We start from the raw sequence: 19,010 nt of genomic DNA on the forward strand, positions 1-19,010 counted from the left end.
AATTTTCCATAGTTACATAAGCAAATGTAAAAAATATAGTTCCAATTTCCTCCTAGATTTCATCGAATTTTCTTTGTTGAAACAAAATTGGCTTAAAAACCCTCTTAATTAAATCATTAGTACGTCAATTATGGATATATACTTGGTTAACTGTGAAAGCTACCCATGCTGTGGCTGGGAAGACTCTGATATATTGCATAATTTGAGTTTTCATGTATACTATTTTCAGTAAAACTGTCTCAAGCATCTTCTCCCTCTTAGGTATTTTAAGCCAAGTTGTGCAATTTGTAGACCATCAGAAATCTGAAAGTATGTGGAGTGAATCATTCTGTATGTTGTTAGTGTAAATCCTGAAATCAGGAGTATCCAATTTGTATAATACACTGTAGAGAGATTAGGAAATAAAAGAAAAAATAAATGGGTGCATAAGTTTTATTTTTTTCTCCCTGGTTACCAGGATCAGGACCCAAAGGAATTGCATGAAGCTGTGTCAGGAAAGATTTATTTTGGATATAAGGCAAAGGGTTTTTTTTTTTACCCAGAGGGTGGGTGGACACTGGAATAGACTCCAAAGGGAATTGATGATGGCACCAAGTCTGCCAGAGTTCAAGGAGCATTTAGAAAATGGTCTCAGCCACAAGATGGTATTCTTGAGGTTGTCCTGTGCATGGCAAGGAGTTGGACTTGATGATCTTTGTGGGTCCCTTCCAGCCCAGGATATTTTATGATTCTGTGTGATTCTGTGAAGGAAGACATGGCCAAAAGTAAAGCTGGTGTCATATAGCAATTGTTAAAGATCAACAGTAAGGTTTTAAGCCAACACAGGGGCAGCAAAGCAAGCAGTCTGGGAGTCTTGAGAGGATGGAAGAAAGATGCAAACAGCCAGAGTGTAGGAGTTAAAGGACCACTGGTGGTGAGAACATCAGTCCCTCAGTATCACCTTAGAAGACAGAGAAAAGGGTTTCCCAGTGGAATATAGGTGAAAGAAACCGTTCCTTACCTCACTCATGTTAAGTTGTATTTGTGTTTGTGCTCCTATGGCCTTTAGAGAATAAGAGGAATATCACATAGCATGTTGCCTTCCCTCCCAGTTTAAATGTATTGCAAGTATTTTTCTAATTCAGTTTCAGGTCTGTTCAGGAACTGAATAGTGTGTTTTGTTTTTAAACCTAGAAGGTACATGCTATAAAATATAAAATAAAATACAGCACTGCAGGGAGCCCAGCTGCCACATACAAAGTTGATCTCTCTAAAACCCTGTGGTCTGAATGAAAAAAATGAGCTTAGACATTTTTATAGGATTTCTTCAGCTAAAGCCCACCTTCAAATCCCACTTAACTTAGTATGTTTACATGTGTCAAATTTTCATTATGTAATAAACAAGAACATGTGTACAAATATGAAGAAACTAGAATCAGATGGCTGGTGGACTGTAGGGGACTGTGATTATTCAATTCCCTGCAGAAATCTTTCTAAAATGTCACATCCAGCTGCAGATTTTGGCAACCTATAGCATTTCACCACCCTCAAACAGCTCTTTGTACTGCACAAAATTGCCTTTTATTATGCAAAAATAGACACTCCATATATTTTAGAACTGGGTACCTCTAAAAGACCGATACAAATTTTAATATCACTGGATTTCACAGTAATATTTTATTTTTCTGTACTATTGTAGAAGAAACTTACCCATACTGACTTCTCCATTAGAGTAATATCAAATTAACTAGTGTTACTAGTGTTCTAATTATACTGATTCACATACTATTACTAGAAATGGTCACAACTCCCGTGACTCTGGACATGTGGATCTGACATGTACCTCACCAGCCACAGGGGATGAAGAACATACAAATGGTCAAGTGGCACATGAAAAAAGAAGACATCTACTTGTCTGCAAAGGTAAACAAGAAACAGCATCTGGGGCTGCTGAACTGGGGGAAAAGGACAGGGAGGACTAAAGAGATGAAAGGCAGAGGAAGGCTTTGGGGATCAGTCTAGTGGAGAAGGGGCTCACCTCCTCCTCCAGCAGAGGCAGTCTGCTCTGCATTGGTAGGGTACCAAAAGGTAAAGGATTGTCAAGACCAGGCTTAACATATCTCAGGCATCAGTCACTCTTATTATTAATATAGGTCAGTGGATAATGTCTTGCCCAACAGATATGAAAGCAGCAAATATCACAAGGCTAAAAATCACTCAGGTGCTACAAATAATACAGAAACAGAGAAATTAAACTACTGTCAGGCTGTCTCACTACAAAGGCCATTGTGGTACACTCCTTTTCTGAAATAGGGAATTTCAGCATCTCAGCACATTTTTGAGAACTTGGTACAAACAATGGGGAAGCTTAACAGCACCAAAGTAATTGTGTGGATGATGCTATCTTCCACTAGACCTCGTATTTAGTAATGGCTGCTGTGGAATATGTGTATCCTGCAGATAAACACAGATTTGTTCTCTGCAAAGATTGTCTGGAAATATGGGAAGATACTTTTGCTTCTGTCCTTTAAAATGGAGACCAAAATCTTCACTTACAGAGTTGCCCTGTAGTCAGGGAAACTTGGTGCTTATTCACTGTTCTGATCAAGTCTTGTTCCCTTGGAAATATTTGAGATAGTAAAAATTCAAAATGTTTTTTTCCTGAATTCTATCTTTAAAAAGCACTTTCTGCCTCTGAGGGTGCCTGTTTACAATAGGTTGACAGGAGCACAAAGCAGCAGCAGCACCGATTCATGTCAAGCTTATCGCAACAGAGTAAAACTTTCCTTGCAGCATTTTTTCCCCTGTCTAAAACCACTGATGTGCTGCCAAAATTATCCTGGTACCCAATGTACAAGTTCTTGGTGAGCAGACTGTGATGAGGCAAAACAGTCAAAGATTTGGCTAAAAATGGGAATGTTCTAGAACTCCTTGATGACCTCATCAAGACCCTGGGCAAAGCATCACTGGCAGAGCTGCATTAACAGGGCTGTCAAAATATCTCTGACAAAAATCTTCCTCAAAAGAATATTAACAAAACTAAGCAGCCATTGGTAAAATCAACTACTCTGACATAGATTAGAAATCAAGACAGAAAACAAAGCAAAAATAATGTATAAAATTTCAGCATCATAGGTAGTTAATGTTTAGGTATCTCAAGTTCCCTGACTGGGCAAATAATGCTGACAGTTTTTGTAGCAGTATAAAAAAAAGTGAATCGAGTATAATCAAAAAAGAGATAACAGTTTATCACTTCAGATAAATGCTCTGCATTTAGATAAACATGCACAAAATTTTTAATTCATGTTTACATGTGGGGTAAGAGAGACCACAGTTGCTAAGACTCTGCCTGCAGCAATCACGAAGCCATTTCATTTGTGTGTAGAGATTTAATTTGGGTTCTATAAACAAAACTATAGATTAGAAAGACTGAAAAACACACTGCTTTATCCGCTGAATTTCCTCAGGGCCAAAAAGAGAGATGATTTCCACAAATCATCTACAAAGAATCTTATTTTCCTGGAACAAAATAGTGCCATGCAACATTTTACAATACTTAATGAAGTCCTTAAGCTCTTGTTGAAATCCTTCTCACAAGAGGAGAAGGACCTTACAGTCTTACAGTTCTTTCAGGGTTTTATCCTCTTTGCAGCCAAATGCAGTGTGTTGTGGAGGTGCTCAATACCAGGCAGAAAGAAGCTGCTTCACTGCTAATAATGATATTTTCTTCAGGACTATGATACATCCATAAATTTTTCCAGCAAGGAAATCTAGCAGCCACTCAGGGACAAGCTATAGGACAATTGCAAGGGCCTCACCAGCTTTGAGGCAGTGAGAGTCCTTCACAAAACCAACTGTTCAGGAGCAAATCCCATCACCTCTCCACCTCCCCCTCATCACTGCCTTACACACACAAGCAGCAATCAATCGGCCCCCAGCTGGCAGACACACTATTTTTTCTATTTAACAACCTCCAGGGTGGTCTCTTTCACTAATCCCCCGGGCTGTACAACTGAGCTGGATCTGAAGTAGCTTCTGCAGTCAGCTGTTGGGAGGTACATAAAATGGAGCAGCATTACTTGTTGGCAACATGGCATTCCTGAAAGTATTTTCCCCATAGCCCCCTCTCAAGCATATCTTTACATTTTCTTGAACATTTTCTGTTTGTTGCTTAACTTTTCTGAGATTAGAATGAAATTTAAAAGATGGATCAGGGCAATGAGCAATAACATTTAACTGTAACACTGTTTTAACTCTGAAAGCTTCTGGTACAAATCTAAGTTGAAAACGGAGAAAAAAATAAAACAGTTTTTAAATCAACCAATTTGAAATATGGCAGTATACTGTACAAAGTGTAAGCCCATGAATTCTCCAAGTGAAGCCTCTTTGCAGCACCAGGCAAGCTCTCTCAGCATGTGGGAGCAGCTTTGCCCCTTTCCCCCTCGGAGCTGACAAAGCTGGACTCGCTCAGTGCTCACGGAGGGTCCCTCTGGCCTCAGGGTGAAGCCGAACTTCCTCCTCCCGCCTCAGTGCTCTCTTTATTGGGCTTGAGCAAACGCACAAAACTGACCTTTAAATGCTGGATATGTTCACCAGGCCAGCTTCTCACTGAGCAACTTCAGTGCTACCTGACATTAGCATCCAGCAGCTTCAGTGGTAGCTCAGAGACACGTTGTCCCCAAGCAGAACTCCCACAGATCCTCCACCCTCAGATCTGAATATCACGGGCTGCATTCGCAGATAGCCAAGCTAATACCACTCTGGTGCTTTAGAGAACTTTATACATGCTGCGATCCTGGCCCATTTTTTCAGCTTTATTCCCAAATCACTTGTGTAAGCAGTGTCAGAATTTGGTCCTAGGAACAAATAATATTTTTTGAAAATAGATTCCTGGAAGATGAGGTAGAAATGTTTGATGCTGGGGAACCTTAAAATAGGATTTAAGTTAACTAAGCTGATTGGAAGGAAAACCAGCTAAAATCCTGATAGTAACACCAATGCATAAAACAGAGCACTCCTAAAATAAAATTAAAATAGGTCAGAAGTTTTCAAACTAATACTTTCATTCATTCTGTCTGCTGGAATAGGTTTTGTGGAATCACTCATCATTTTAATGCCCTTAATTCATCCTGTTTAAGAACTAAATATTACATAAATTATTATCAAAGTTTTCTTGTAGCACTTATTTTTAACAACTAAAGAATTATTACCAAATATATATACCACACACATTAAAATGTGCAAAGACCACAAAACATTTAGATTAATACTAATGAGATAATCCACCTGCCTATTTCACTGCACAACAGCTGCACAGATTTAAAAGGGTTCAATTAAACTTTATTCAGTGCATAGATAACTGATCCAATGTGGAGAATGATGTCACTAGTAGGTTAAAAATTATGTTTTACCTTTTAAAATAAAATTGCTCCATTAGAAAAACTAGAAATATAAACCTGACACATAAATCATTCTGGTAACTTTGTTTTATAGAGTAACAAAAAGAAGGTAAATTAAGAAAATCACAGCAGATACAACATGGAGATGCCCATTATTTAATATCCTCTCAAAAAGTGGAAATAGAAATCTAAATGAGACATTGTTGTTGCTCTCCTTACACATGGGAACTACAATTACTCTGTTATTTTACTCTATTTGTTTTTATTTTTTCTGAGGTTTTTAGCTTCCATTTCTTAAATGGTTTGTTTTCCTGCTCTCCACAGCAATGAAATACCACCATTTTCCTATTTTAATAAGTAATTTTTGATAGCATCAAAGTTGTGTAAAATTGTTTTTTAACAAATAGAGAATAATTAATCCTTAAAGCCTATCCACCAGATGCCTGCAGCACTCTAAGGTTGCCATGGAATGTTTGATGGACCAGGAGAACATATTCAGGACTCTACTCCGGGCTGCCGAAGATGAAAGCGCAGATTCTTGCCAATTTTGTGTTTCTCTGTATTTATGGTAGTGAATTGCAAAATACATAATTTCTTAATACAACATAACATTATTTTTGACATTGCTAGTGGCTGTCAATAATCTGCCATTCTATCCACTTCATGTCAAGATATTACAAATATTGTTAGAGAGATAGGGCGAAATATAATAATCATCTATCCACAGAGGCATTACTGTAGTTTTCATCCTTATGACATTTCAGTAGCTATGCAGAGTTAGTATTGACTTTAATCTGAGACTGTCAAAGTGATTTCAGAGAGAAACTGAGGAAAAGGCATATGCCACCAATATCAGGTTTCTCCATCACAAGAGGAACTTTAAAGAGCTTCTCACTCACCAGTACGTTTTATGGTCATCAATATGAAGGAGCTACCTGCTCCCTGCTTAGTGCAGGGCCCCAAATACTTTTGGGCATGTGAGAGCTGACCCAAAGGTGCAGCTGTTTGTACACTTACAGCACCTGAGTCAGATATCCACAGTCCTCACTTCTGTCAGAGATGGGATGATCTACTGTGCTACTGGAATATCTTAAAGCGATAGGGACATTGATCCAATTCCTTAAGTCACCTGATCAATCTATTTCAGAAAATAATGGTTGGAGATAAATTTTATCAAACTGGATTAACCATTCAGTCATTATACTCTTTAATAGCTGGGGTATGATATGTTACAGTAAGTATGTATCTCCTTCCCATTGTGTCTGTAAATGTTATTGTTCTGACTCCAAACAAGAAAAACAGTGCTTGAAAAAGAACTCCTCCTGAAAGAGTGTTTTACCTTTACCTGTGTATAGTTGTTCACATTACATGAGTTTCTGGTGAGTGAAATAGAGTAAGCAGTACATGCCAACACCATGTGGAGAGGTGAACATATCGAGAGAATAAATCAAACCCCAGAGGGTTTCAGAAGACCTTACTGAGATTCCCTTTCTTATCTATGATTTTGGATTGTTGCTTCTTGAAATTTGGTGTAATTAAAGTTACTATAGCTATATTTCATACAGACAGATATAGATACTTATTAGTATACAAACACATACTACAGTTCATTGTTCTTGACTGTGAGGGCATATGACTATTGACACTGTCAATTTTTATCTCATTACTCATTGCTGCTTACTCCAAGTGCTAATAGTATATTTCCACAGAATTTGTGTGTGCTGCAATGTAAATTCTGACATTGCTAGTGTCAGTCACTAATCTAACTCACTCAGTTCATGTCAAGATGATACATCACAATGATCAGCAACTGTCACTCCTGCTTTAAATAGATCTACATTTTTCTCAACTTTGCAATTAAACACACCTACATATATGTATCTTCAGTTCCACATCAAGTTCCTTTTCAACAATATGAAACACGAAAGTCAACCAAAATAGTTTTTAAAGCAATTACTAGATGGCATGGGGGTTTTGCAGGATAGGTTTGGTTTGATTTTTACAAAACCCTTTTCAAAAATAAAAGCAAACTGAAAATATCCAGACACATTTAAAGTTGTTTGTACGTCCATATTTTTCTCCCCCAAACATAAAAAGCACATTTTTTTGTCACCAAACTGTCACTTACGTGTGCTTACTAGCACTGGTTTGTAGTGCATCCAAATTGATGTTAAAAAACCATCTGTTTAAAAATGTTTACTAATATCAAGGATTAACTAGAGTATTTAAATAATTAAAATCACTTTGGTTTTGAACATAATTTTAAAGGAAAACCTAAGCTTGGTATGATTTAATCCTCTCCCATTTCTAGAGTTATTCCTCTGTATTTCTGTTTCTGTTCTTTAGTTACTATGTTTTTCCTGAAGCATGTCCTAATTATGCTTATTCTTTCTTACGCTTCCCAAATTTCTCTGTATTTTTTGTTATAGAGTTCCTGATGATATACACTATTCTTTCATTACCTAAGTTTAGCATCCCCTTTGTGGAATGATAACATTCCCTCTGTGTTTAACATAAACTTGCTTCTTTCTCTTGCCCTGGTCTGGCCAGTGGTGGTACCTAGAGGAATGTGGTGCTCTTTTGGGCAATTGTGCACATCCTTGTTTTAGCCTCGCAGGCTGAGCACTCTGAAAGCCAGGGCCAGGGAACTGGTTTATTTAAAACACCCCAAGGACAGCTGCTGTGCCTCACTGCCCGTCTGCATCAGCCCAGGTGTAAACTGGTCTGTGTTTGAATCAACAAGGAACAAGAACTGGCACAGGGGCTATTGGACTTTCCTTTGTGCTTGGCAGGTGCTAAGGGAAATACTTCAGAGGACACTGGCAAGAGCAGGTTTAGTACTGAACCTATAAAAGTGATATAGCATCGTCACATATGTATACATTTCTGGTGATCATGAGTTCCCAGCCAAAGTATCTGCATTAACATGCTCCTCAAGAAAGTGTACCTATATTTCTTATCCCTTGCAGTTCTAAAAAGCAAGTTTCTGTAATACAGAGAGCCCAGAAAAATAGGTATTTTTTGCAAAAAGAAAACAATTTTTTGAGCATGAGAAAATAGTTTTCTCTTTTCAATTTTTCTCATTCACATTCAATAGTGCTTTAGTCCTCAGCAGGACTGGAACCTTGAGTGTTTTAAAGAAATGAGATTTTGAAACAGAGACGCTTTAAATAATAGACAATTTAGAGCAGCAGCTGTACAATATAAATAGTATCTCTCACTTTTAGCAGCAGACGAAGCTGCATTGATCTGGACACAAACAGAATAAAGCATAGGAAAATCTCTGGTACCCATGAAATGGTTTTGGTTGAATCTATTCCAATTATTTCATTGATTATGTGCATTTTCTTTCCTCTACTGTATGAACTTACACATGTATGAGAACTTCAAAGGAATACATCCAATGCCTAGCAGAATTTTCAAAATAATCTAACCTTTTAAAATCCTATTGGGAGCCAATGTATGTTTTTAAATGCCTAAACATCCTTCAAAACCTGACCATCTGCAACCATAAATTTTTCCTCATATAAGAAAGTGCAACATAGTTTTTGAATCTTTCTCCAAATTTTGTGGCTGCCTGACAGTAGATTTTATGCCTAATAAAACAAACTCAAGGGGAAAGGGAACTTCAGTTTTGTTTTCATACTGATTTATAGAAGAATTCATTAAAGCATGCAAGTTATTTGTGTGAAGTAAGCAGAAAAAAAGGGTAACACACTGATCTATATTTTTGCTTATTTTGCATAATTGAAGCAATGATAAGAAGGAGCAAAGGTGATTTAGTCCATTGATCTACAAAGTAAATGCCTATTTACAATGGTCCAAGCAATATCACAGATGAACTTTTAGGGAGAGCAGTAATGTTTCTCTAGGTAACATTAGAAAGACTAAATAAGTTTGCTTATATTAATCAAATTACTTAAATCCACTGAATCAGTAAAACAAGCCTAGTTTTACAGTGCAAGTGAGAACAGGATTTAACCCATAAACTAATTTTATTTTATGGATGAGCATACACAACACACAGATAATAATGGAAAATGAAGAATTCAGCTTTCCCATGGCAAACATAACTTTCAATTGCAGAGGTGTAGATTATATGAATGATTAAAATATAACAGTAGCAAAAAATACTACCTACCACTTGGAGGTCAAATTTTAATTCCTATGGGAATGATAACTTTGAAATTTCTGAAGCATTTATTTAAATTTTCAGACACAATGATAATTTTCATGTTGAATGTAATTTAGCTTTTGGAATCACACATACTGTTCCCATACTCAGTTCATCTCTCAGTAAAGAATGGTTTTGAAGTAAGAGGGTTTAGCATGACAGCCCTGGCATACCTCTGATTAATTGAGCTTCTTTCTAGAAGTTATACACACCACTTGATACCTAAAAGTCTGACCTGCTTTGAGTTAGGACTTGATCATCACTACTCATTCCTCTCATGAGCAAACAAGCCTAATGACAGTGTTATAGATTCAGGAAGGGTTTCAGATGCAAACATGTAGGCTGCACAGCTAAGACATACATATATCCTTTATTTAAGATGACAAAAAACTTAAACAGATCTTTCAGTACTGTCTCATGCAAACAGAGTACATCACTAGCCTGGACGCCAAGTTATTTAAAGCTATTATTTAGTACTGTAATAAGTAGCAATTTAAATACAAGGTAAAATCATTATATTGTCTTGTTTACTACTGATGTTAATGTCAAGCTGACGTGTAACGCTCCAAAAAAAGGCAGCCTATGATTTGTTATCATTAAACTGTCAGTTCTATCATGTTAGGCATAGATTCATACTATATTTCTTTCAGCATATCCCTTTATTTTCTATCAGTCAAAAACTGAAGTGTTTTAATTGTGTCTCTGCTATTTTTCTATTAACTGTTTCATGCAGTTTTTTTCTCTGGCCTTTTAATTGCAGTTTAATAGTGGTCATTAACACATTAAGGGGTGTTAGAAGAACATTTGAAGTCCTCTTGACTTCTACCAAAGTTGACACTTCAATGCTAGAGTAATTTCAGCTATTCATTTATTTAATAGTGACCTATGCAAATGTGGAACCATGTCATTTTACAAATTGACTGTAATAATTAACTAGAAAGGCAGACTAAAATGAAACAGGTTATAATTAGAATAAAACTGCTACAGTATTACGTCAGCTAGAATAAAATAATCTCAAATGATTAAATTGGTTTCAATTATTAAGAATCAGTTTAATGTACCCACTGTTCTGATTTTTTACATTTCTCTTTTTTGTGTGCATTAGATGTCACCTCATACAATTTATGCATTTTATTCATCTTGGTAAAACAGGCATTACAAAAGTTTAATTAAGTAGTAAAAGACTTCATATTATTCTGCTGAATTCTAAATTAATTGCAGAAAGAAATGATAGTGCATAGTACATACCATTCACACACATTTTGATTAGATGCATCTATTGTTAGCTAATATTTCTCTATCCCAGTGTATAGATAGAGGTACCAGTATAGAAGAATACGTAGGTATACACACGGAAAAAATGGTTCTGGCTCCCACAGTATGTTTTTAACATACATGAACAATATAGTTTTCAACTATACTACCTAGATCTTAATCATTAGGGCACTCGTATCGCTGTTAATAATAAATATGGAATTTTGAAATTACATTTTCCTTAAAAATTTCACCTTGCTTATTCAGCTCATTTTGCAGATTGTGCATATGCAAATACTTAGATGCTTGCAGGTGCACACAAGCCAACATATGACAGACATATTTGATAATAGGCAGCATGCACAAAGTTACATGTTGAGATGACAAGAAAACCTTATTTTGATCACAATTTTCAACAACACACAATTTTGTTTTTTTGCCAAATCTGTTTTCTTTGTCTCTGCTTGCCATTTGTTTACTCAGCTTTGAGCATGTTGCAAAATAATTTTATATATTATATGGGCATTAAGGTGGACAGCTTCTGATTTAAAGCCACTGTATTTAAGACTGAGTTTCTTCTTTTTGCATATACAGTTTAATATCACTGTTAAATAAAATTAGACATTTTTTTTTTACTTGAACAAATCTTATTGTATTTCTTGGTTGACTGGCCAAATACTTTCAAGGATTGTGCCTCGCTGTTGTGCAGTGAAGCTATAAACTCTGATGCTTAGGTTTGTTACTATACATCAGACTGTAGCATCATTGACAAAATCCCATGGCTCCTGTGATGTGTTGGGTTCCAGCAGGGGCAGTTAAAACAGTAACTGAATGTTTGCATCCTGTATTCATCATGGCTTTGACAGGACTTTTACAGCCTCCTTTACGCAGTGATAAACAGTATTATGGTAATCATGTGAATGATCTCAGGAACATGACCTATGCAAGTATCTCCATCAGTAGAAAGATTTTTTAAAAAATATTCTTGAGTGCAAAAGATTTGGTGACCTGAGATATCATAATCAGAAGAGTATTTGGAAGAAAGAAACCTTACTGGTAAACCTGATGACATTTTCAGCATGACAAGCTTAAGGGAACACAACACTTTTACCAACATGCACATACTACAGATTTGGTTATGAAATTGAATGTGCTCCATGGCATTTCAAGACCAGTGGAAATCCTGAGGTCCCAGATAGTTAGCCTTTTCTCCATCTTCTCAGGAAATGGTTTTGGCAACTCATTAACCTTTGACCACAGGCCACCAAACAAGCTGTTTAAAATCTCAGAACCCTTACCTTCCATATCTTTCATGAAGCAAGATGCTGACTGTGGATGCAGTCAGTATTCCAGGTTGTGAAGGAGCTCTCTGACCAACCTGTCACACCCTTACCTTTCTTAGGAATCCTATGAATTTTGCTAAGATCACTTCAACACCTTCCAAATGGAATTAGACTTCTTTTTATTGCATTGTAATTAATGTTATGCAGTTAAAATAATTTATTTATTATTAATTACATTTTCCAAATGTAATTAAATTTCTTTGCGTGGAAGAAAGACAATCAGTAGATCACTGTTAACTGTATTCCTTCCACAAAATATAATTAATATAGCAGATTACGGTAGCTCAGTACAAATAACCCATTCTTGAACCTTTACACCTGTTAAATAGGGATAATTTACACAAATAGTTACTTTGTCCTAGAACAATTGATTTGCAAACCTTTGTGATGCATTTGCTGGAAATCTGGTTTTTGAGCACTTCCTATTACATTTCAGCAAACAATCAAGCAGCCCAAAGATGGCACGTGTAAGAATCTCAGAAATGCATCTCAATTTCTCAAAGGAATATGGAAAAGGAAATATTGGCATGTAAAAACTATACAATAATGCACACAGAACTTTACAGTAAAATAGTCTAAAGAAAACTCTTTGTATAGAAGATCAAGGAAGATATAGCTATTGTGGGACTGATGTGCAGCAGGGATGTCCAGTGGCTATAGCAGGAAGCTTAGAGACAGAGTGACTGAGTGGCATTGCTGGCAAACCTTTAGCAAACCATAAGATTTCTCTTAGTCTCCAGTCTACAAAGTACCTGCAACCTATACCTCACTCCAAAAATGAAAACGCATGAAATTATGTCAGTGCTTGGCATGTGGTCTAAACCTTTTTAAAATTTGGAAGTCCTCTCCTGGGAATTAGTGTCAATGGAGAAGGAAAACAGCTACTCTGAGCAATACCAGCTAGCTCAGCTTTAAGGCAGCTATGGGACTATGTAAGTTAATATAGGGATTTAGGTTAGGTAACCTAGCCTTTTTAAAATTACTTAGTTTTACTTCAATTCTACTATTACCAACGTTTAGCCAAAGCATGGAGTTAAAAAAAAAACTACCTATCCTGTTCACTATCCTGAAACTTACCCAGTTCCTTATTTATCACTGCCATGACAGTAGAAAGAAGAATATAAAATTAATCACTCATGTTGGCCCAGCAAATATGTCTCAAAACATCTGTAAGATGTTGGCTGAATAAGACCCATATATGTTGAAAGGAAAAAAATCAAACTAAACTTCTATGACCAGTTCTTTTCTTTCTCTAATTATTTTAAGGGTGAGAAGGTGAGAGAAAAATGTAGGTTATGAAATCCTCCATGCAAGGGAAGACATAACAAGGATCCCATAAAACAATACCACTGCTGCAGCTCACCCTTCAGTTTTTGTAACCTTTGGTTTACTCCACATCAGCCCTCTGCTTTCACCCCCAACAGAATGCTGTCATCAGTTATGTTACCCCCACTCAGAGCTTTCATGTTCTTCCTTCTAGTACAGTGACCTATAGTAACCATCCTTAAGTCTTGAAGTAACCATCATGTTAAACAAAATCAAAGCCTCTACTCACAAAAGTCTTTATTTTATACAACCGAATCAACAGGAACAGTAACTTATCAAAAAAGAGAACAAAAAATAAAACTATATAAAACATTCTTCATCCCACAATGAATCAAACTCTTTCCATGCTAGTTGCAGCACTTGACTGACAGAAGTTAATTAATCCTTCTTTGTTTTGTCAACTTTTTTCAGAATAACTAGGGAGATCTTACAGATTTACCTATCTAGCAAGCATCATTTTAAATTCTTTGAGCAAGCTATCTTTGATGATCCATCATGTTTACATGTCATTTCACAATTTTTTAATACTCTTTTATGACCAGCAATAAAAATAAAAATCTCCTAACTGTTTTCCTTTTTCAAGAATAGTATTATGCATGTCTTCCCTATATTGTGTCTAGGAGTGGAGTCACCAAGTTCAGCAATACCAGTTGCTGGACTAAAGGGTAGACTGCAGAGTAGTGGAGAGATCCCAGCTGGGCTAGAAGCAGAGGTTATTACAGATGGAAGGAAAGAACATGGAGTGTGATACAGAATCACCTTCACTTTTTCCATTTTGTGTGGTCTTTTAGTCCTAATAGCTATGAGCAATTTGCTATGGAATGAAAAGATTCTTATAAACCTGACTGGACTGAAGTAGGAGAGCTTGTGCAAGAAGAGATGGTATGCTTAGATTTATAACACAGTCATGGAACAACAGGAGTCCATGGCATTTAAGTGGAAGTGTTGGGTTTTCTCCTGGCAAATGTTATTCTCATTGTGAGGTTTTTTTCCTCCCCTAAGAACTTGTCTGTTGCATAAAGCAATTTATGCCTTCAGAAACAGCAGTGACATCAGTGATGGGTGACATCATAGATTATCCCTCCAGTAAAAATTTGGTTGATGAAGCAAAAAAAGTTGTTTGTATCTACAGGACTGATCGTGGCTACTAGCTTTTTCCTTTTGTAATTCTCATTTCTCAACTTCATATGAGATTGACACTAAGCTTTGTCACTGACAGCTTGCCTATTTCAGTGAGATTCACACAAAGAAAATGTGTGAAAAACTGAAATGAGAAGATTCTGTTTGTAGATGGTTGTAAGGCAGAAAAATAATATATGTGTTGAATGTGACTAGGCAGAACTTGAGAAACAAAAATCCCATTACTTCTTTCCTTTTTGCTAAAGGCATATTTGACTTTGCTGTCAATAGCACTTGTAATGGTGAAACAGGAAGAAAGTGTGCACCCATATTGCTAAACTTTGACTACTGGCTCAATGTATCAGTGCACATTTGGATATGAATGCATTTTTCCGACAATGAATATACAGCAGGACTGATTACCACACTGGAGATAGATATATTCAACATTTAAACTTACTTCCAAATTTTGCAGCTATTTTTGTCACAGTTAAAATGCCAGCTATGGATGCGAACATCTACAGATTCAGTCTGATATCCAGTGTGACTCTAGATGTATTCATCCTTCTTTATGATTTACTTCTGTATTGCTATCTTCAAGTCTCCTTGATTCTTTTTTTTTTTTTTTTGATTTGCACATAGCATTAGTCTGCCATTTAACTTTAATTTTTTAAGCTAACTAGAAAGAAGGAGCTGAACAAATATAGGAAACATTTTCTTTGAGTATCCATTTGAATTAAACAGCCAGGTAACATTTGACCATGTTTGTGACCCTTTCATGTTTGCTTTTCATGAATTTTCAAGTGTTTGATCTCTGTTAGGGAATGGATTAGCAAAAAGCAAATTTGTAATTCAAATGCTGGAAACTACACCAGCACCAATTTAAAATTGTATATTCAGATATTATATTTGAAATTTGAAATTCACATTGATTTGATTAATGAAGTGAGTTGCAGCCAGCTCATGTGTTTCTGTATGTCTGCTATTTCACCTGGGGAGGAAAGCGATAAGGTCTTTTCAACAATCTTTATACCTAAATGTTGTCCTATTTTTTCAATTCTGCTTGTGTCCTGGTGTGATTTAGTGCAGCCTCTGGGCTGTTCTAACTTCTATCAATTGTGAAAATCACCACCAATCACTACTACCATTTAGGGGTGATGAGCAGATCAAATTGTCCAGGTTGATATCTGGAAAAAACAACTGAAGAACTGAAGTCGGTGAAGAAGATATCTGACTTAATTATTCGTAATTTTGGTATGGAATGTACCAGCAATATGTTTATTGATTCTAATAATTCTTACCTATTTTTAAAATGTACAGTTTCACAAACAGTTTGGGAACACTTAAAAGTGACATTTTAAGACTAAATTATTAATTGCAAATTATTCACTGAGTTCTGATAACATAGATAAAGCTGGCTGTTCTTTTCATCTCTGTTGTCTCGCAAGGACAAGTGCAAAGTGTGTGTTGTCACTCGATAGAATGTGAAGATGCACCCCAAACACATTCCCAGGGAAATAAAAACACTGTGGTTGTATTTGCTGTGTTCTGTATACATGCCCTTTTAAGAGGTAAAGCACGAAATATGGTGGAACCTTCTGAAGCTGAGAAGTCACACAGGGAATGTTTAATTTTTTTCAGGTTGAGTTTTTTGATGCATCTTCTCTTACCACCCATTCTGCTTCTTGGGCATTCAGCCAACATCCATGGTGAAATTGGTCTTTCTTACTATTCACAATAACTTTACAAAACTTCAAAGATATTTTATATACACTAAGAGAAGTTCTAATTCATTCTGTGTTGTTTCAATACTGGCAAAACTCGTTGGTCTCTTCATTCTTCTGTTAAATTCACAGCCTGTCCCCTCTTTTTTTCTCTATTTATTTTTTTTCCCTTTCCCAATGGATGCATTTACTAAAGGACCAACATATTAAAGAGCATATTATCTATGGACAGTGGAAGATGTCGAAGGAACTGACTTTCATAAAAAGGGCTGTTTTCTGTCCTATATACACTCTCTATTATTAATGCAGATTGATTTTTCTCAGTCAGATTTTGTCCTCTTTTTTCTTTTTCTGTTAAATAAACAAATAAACAGTAGCAGAAAATGAAAAAAAAAAAAGAGAAATGGTGTTATCCCTGCATTGTTCACTGATAGACTGCTGAGATCAGCATGTCAAGGATGTTGAAGTAGAAAACAGAAGCAAATCCATGGTAAGTGAAAATATAAGGGCCATATGTGAATTTTTCAGAGCTACCAGGAACAGAAAACATGACCTGAGCTACAAACACATCTCTGCTCCATCAGTGAGCAGGGAACTAATACTTTGGCATCTGCCATTCTTTCCAACTGACTTTCAGAGCAGTGGTACATAAAACAATGGGTTAAGATTATTTTTTAAAAAGCATTTTATTCTTTGGATATGAATGTGTTAATATAGAAGACTTTTCCCTTTTTTTAGCAAAGTTCCATAAACTACTTGTGTTTGTTTATTACTGTGAAACCACTCCCCAGACTCAGGCATTTACAATACTTTTTGCTCAAACAGGTTGCATTGATCCAGGATTTTCCTGTTAAAAGCCTAGATAAGCTGGAATCAGCAAATACTGTCCATCTTAATACATGGACACAAAGAGAGAAGTTTTAAAAAGCACTGGATAGAGTGGGGAAAGCTAAATGTAATACATTATCCAGCTGAAAATACAGACTGGAAATTTACTTCAGAAAACTCAGCTTACAGAGTTTCGCCTAATAAAATGCTTACATGTACTGTACAAAATCTCACTTCATTTCAAAGGGTCATCACAGTGACCTATTTTACACCTACTCCTGATAAAAAACTTAGTCCTGTCCTAAAAAGGTACATACAGTAGTTAGGAACACTGCTTCTTCTGTTTTTCTGGACTTACTTTTTTATTCTGAAAGCCTTCAGAAGCAGTTGGTGAGCTATTTGGGACAAAATCTGTGCAAACTTGAAAGTGAACCAAACCTGAGAAGGGTTCTCCTTGGACAGTGGAAGGACATAGTAATTTTTTTTTTTCAGGTTATTTCTTGTTTTCACACACCTTTAAAATTGCAGAAATTGCAGGTTCTATTTGGCACTGGAAGTGGGAGCATGGAAACAATGGAAAAGTTTGTTCCTAGAGAATTTTCAGCCCAGCTTTGTAGGATTAGAGTTAGAACATGTGTCAGACTGCAAGCAAGTTATCTGACCCAAATCATGCTTTCCCTTATTTGTCCATCAGAAACTCAGCATCAAAGTAATCTTTACCTTCCTATACAATGGCAAATTCCAGAATACTTCTGAATGCATAGGACTGTCATGCTGAGAGATTATTCCTAGAAAGATGACATATGAGGGGTTATATCATTTCACCATTCAATCCACATTTCTGTTCTGCCCCTGACAGTGACACAGGTCTCTTTCTATAAAACATACATATGTATAGAAAAACACACATTTTCAGAATCAGGCATATTGTTAGAAATTAATTATAACCAGCAATACATATCTTCCATGTTCTAGTTTTATACATATATATATGTACATGTGTATACATGTATATGTGTGTATATGTACATGTATATACCATATATGTATATTTATTTATACTTATATAATAAATACCATATTCCTGCAGTATGCTGTGTGAACCTAAGCACTTAAAATATATATAGGATTTATAGAAGATACCGATCATTCAGCAGTGATGCATATAATGTGTGTTTGATTCATCTCAGTTCAGCTATGTTCTACAGGTTTTTCCTGCTACACCCTAAATCTTTTTTCTATTTTTAACCTTCCTCAACTTTAAAGGAAAATCCTACTTTTATTTTCTGCATTCAACACTCCCAATCTGACAATTTACAATCTCAAATGCACAAAATAAAATGTTTCAGTGAAAGTAAACCTTCTCATCTTTGGCTTATTTACTGTTTAAACAGCAACTAAATTAATTCCAAGGGAAGCATTTCCCTTCATGATGCATTAACTTGTGAATGGCTTAGATAGATACAGAGCTGAGAGCTCTCTGCAGGCTGCAGGCCACTGCTGCTTCAGTCAGGTCAGAGCTGTATACTTACCACTTAGTGGGTTTTCAGGCCTTGACATACCTTAGAAAAGACAACCCTTTTGTATGACTTGTCCCCAGAGAAAAGTTGTAAAGGGTGTTGAACTTGCTGCACACTGAGGAATGTTCAGGACTAGGAAAAAAAGCCTGTTGTGAAGGAGCTTGCAGAGTGGTACTGTTGTGCTGTGGAGCTCTCCTGAAAGAGCAGAACTGGATGAGAAGCCAGAATTAATCTGTCCAACACTGATTTTACAGCAATGACAACAATTACTCCTATTTTCTCTGTGTGTCAGCAGGTGTGTGGGTATATGACACATGGGTACATATTGGGCATGCATGAGCTGT

At 36.2% G+C, this 19,010-nt stretch overlaps 1 protein-coding gene across 1 annotated transcript in view; it reads right to left on the reverse strand.

Annotated features, from left to right (window-relative positions):
* Positions 1-418: 418 nt before the first annotated feature.
* LOC110478548 (uncharacterized) overlaps positions 419-19,010 on the reverse strand; it is a 260,944-nt gene continuing 242,352 nt past the window's right edge. The window contains exon 14 of the mRNA XM_085568641.1: positions 419-18,861. The gene's annotated coding sequence lies outside the window, so the exon portion shown is untranslated. The remainder of the gene's footprint in view (positions 18,862-19,010) is intronic.

This window comes from Lonchura striata, chromosome 1A, assembly GCF_050655825.1.
Source record: "Lonchura striata isolate lonStrDom1 chromosome 1A, ASM5065582v1, whole genome shotgun sequence".
NCBI classification, from domain to species: domain Eukaryota; kingdom Metazoa; phylum Chordata; class Aves; order Passeriformes; family Estrildidae; genus Lonchura; species Lonchura striata.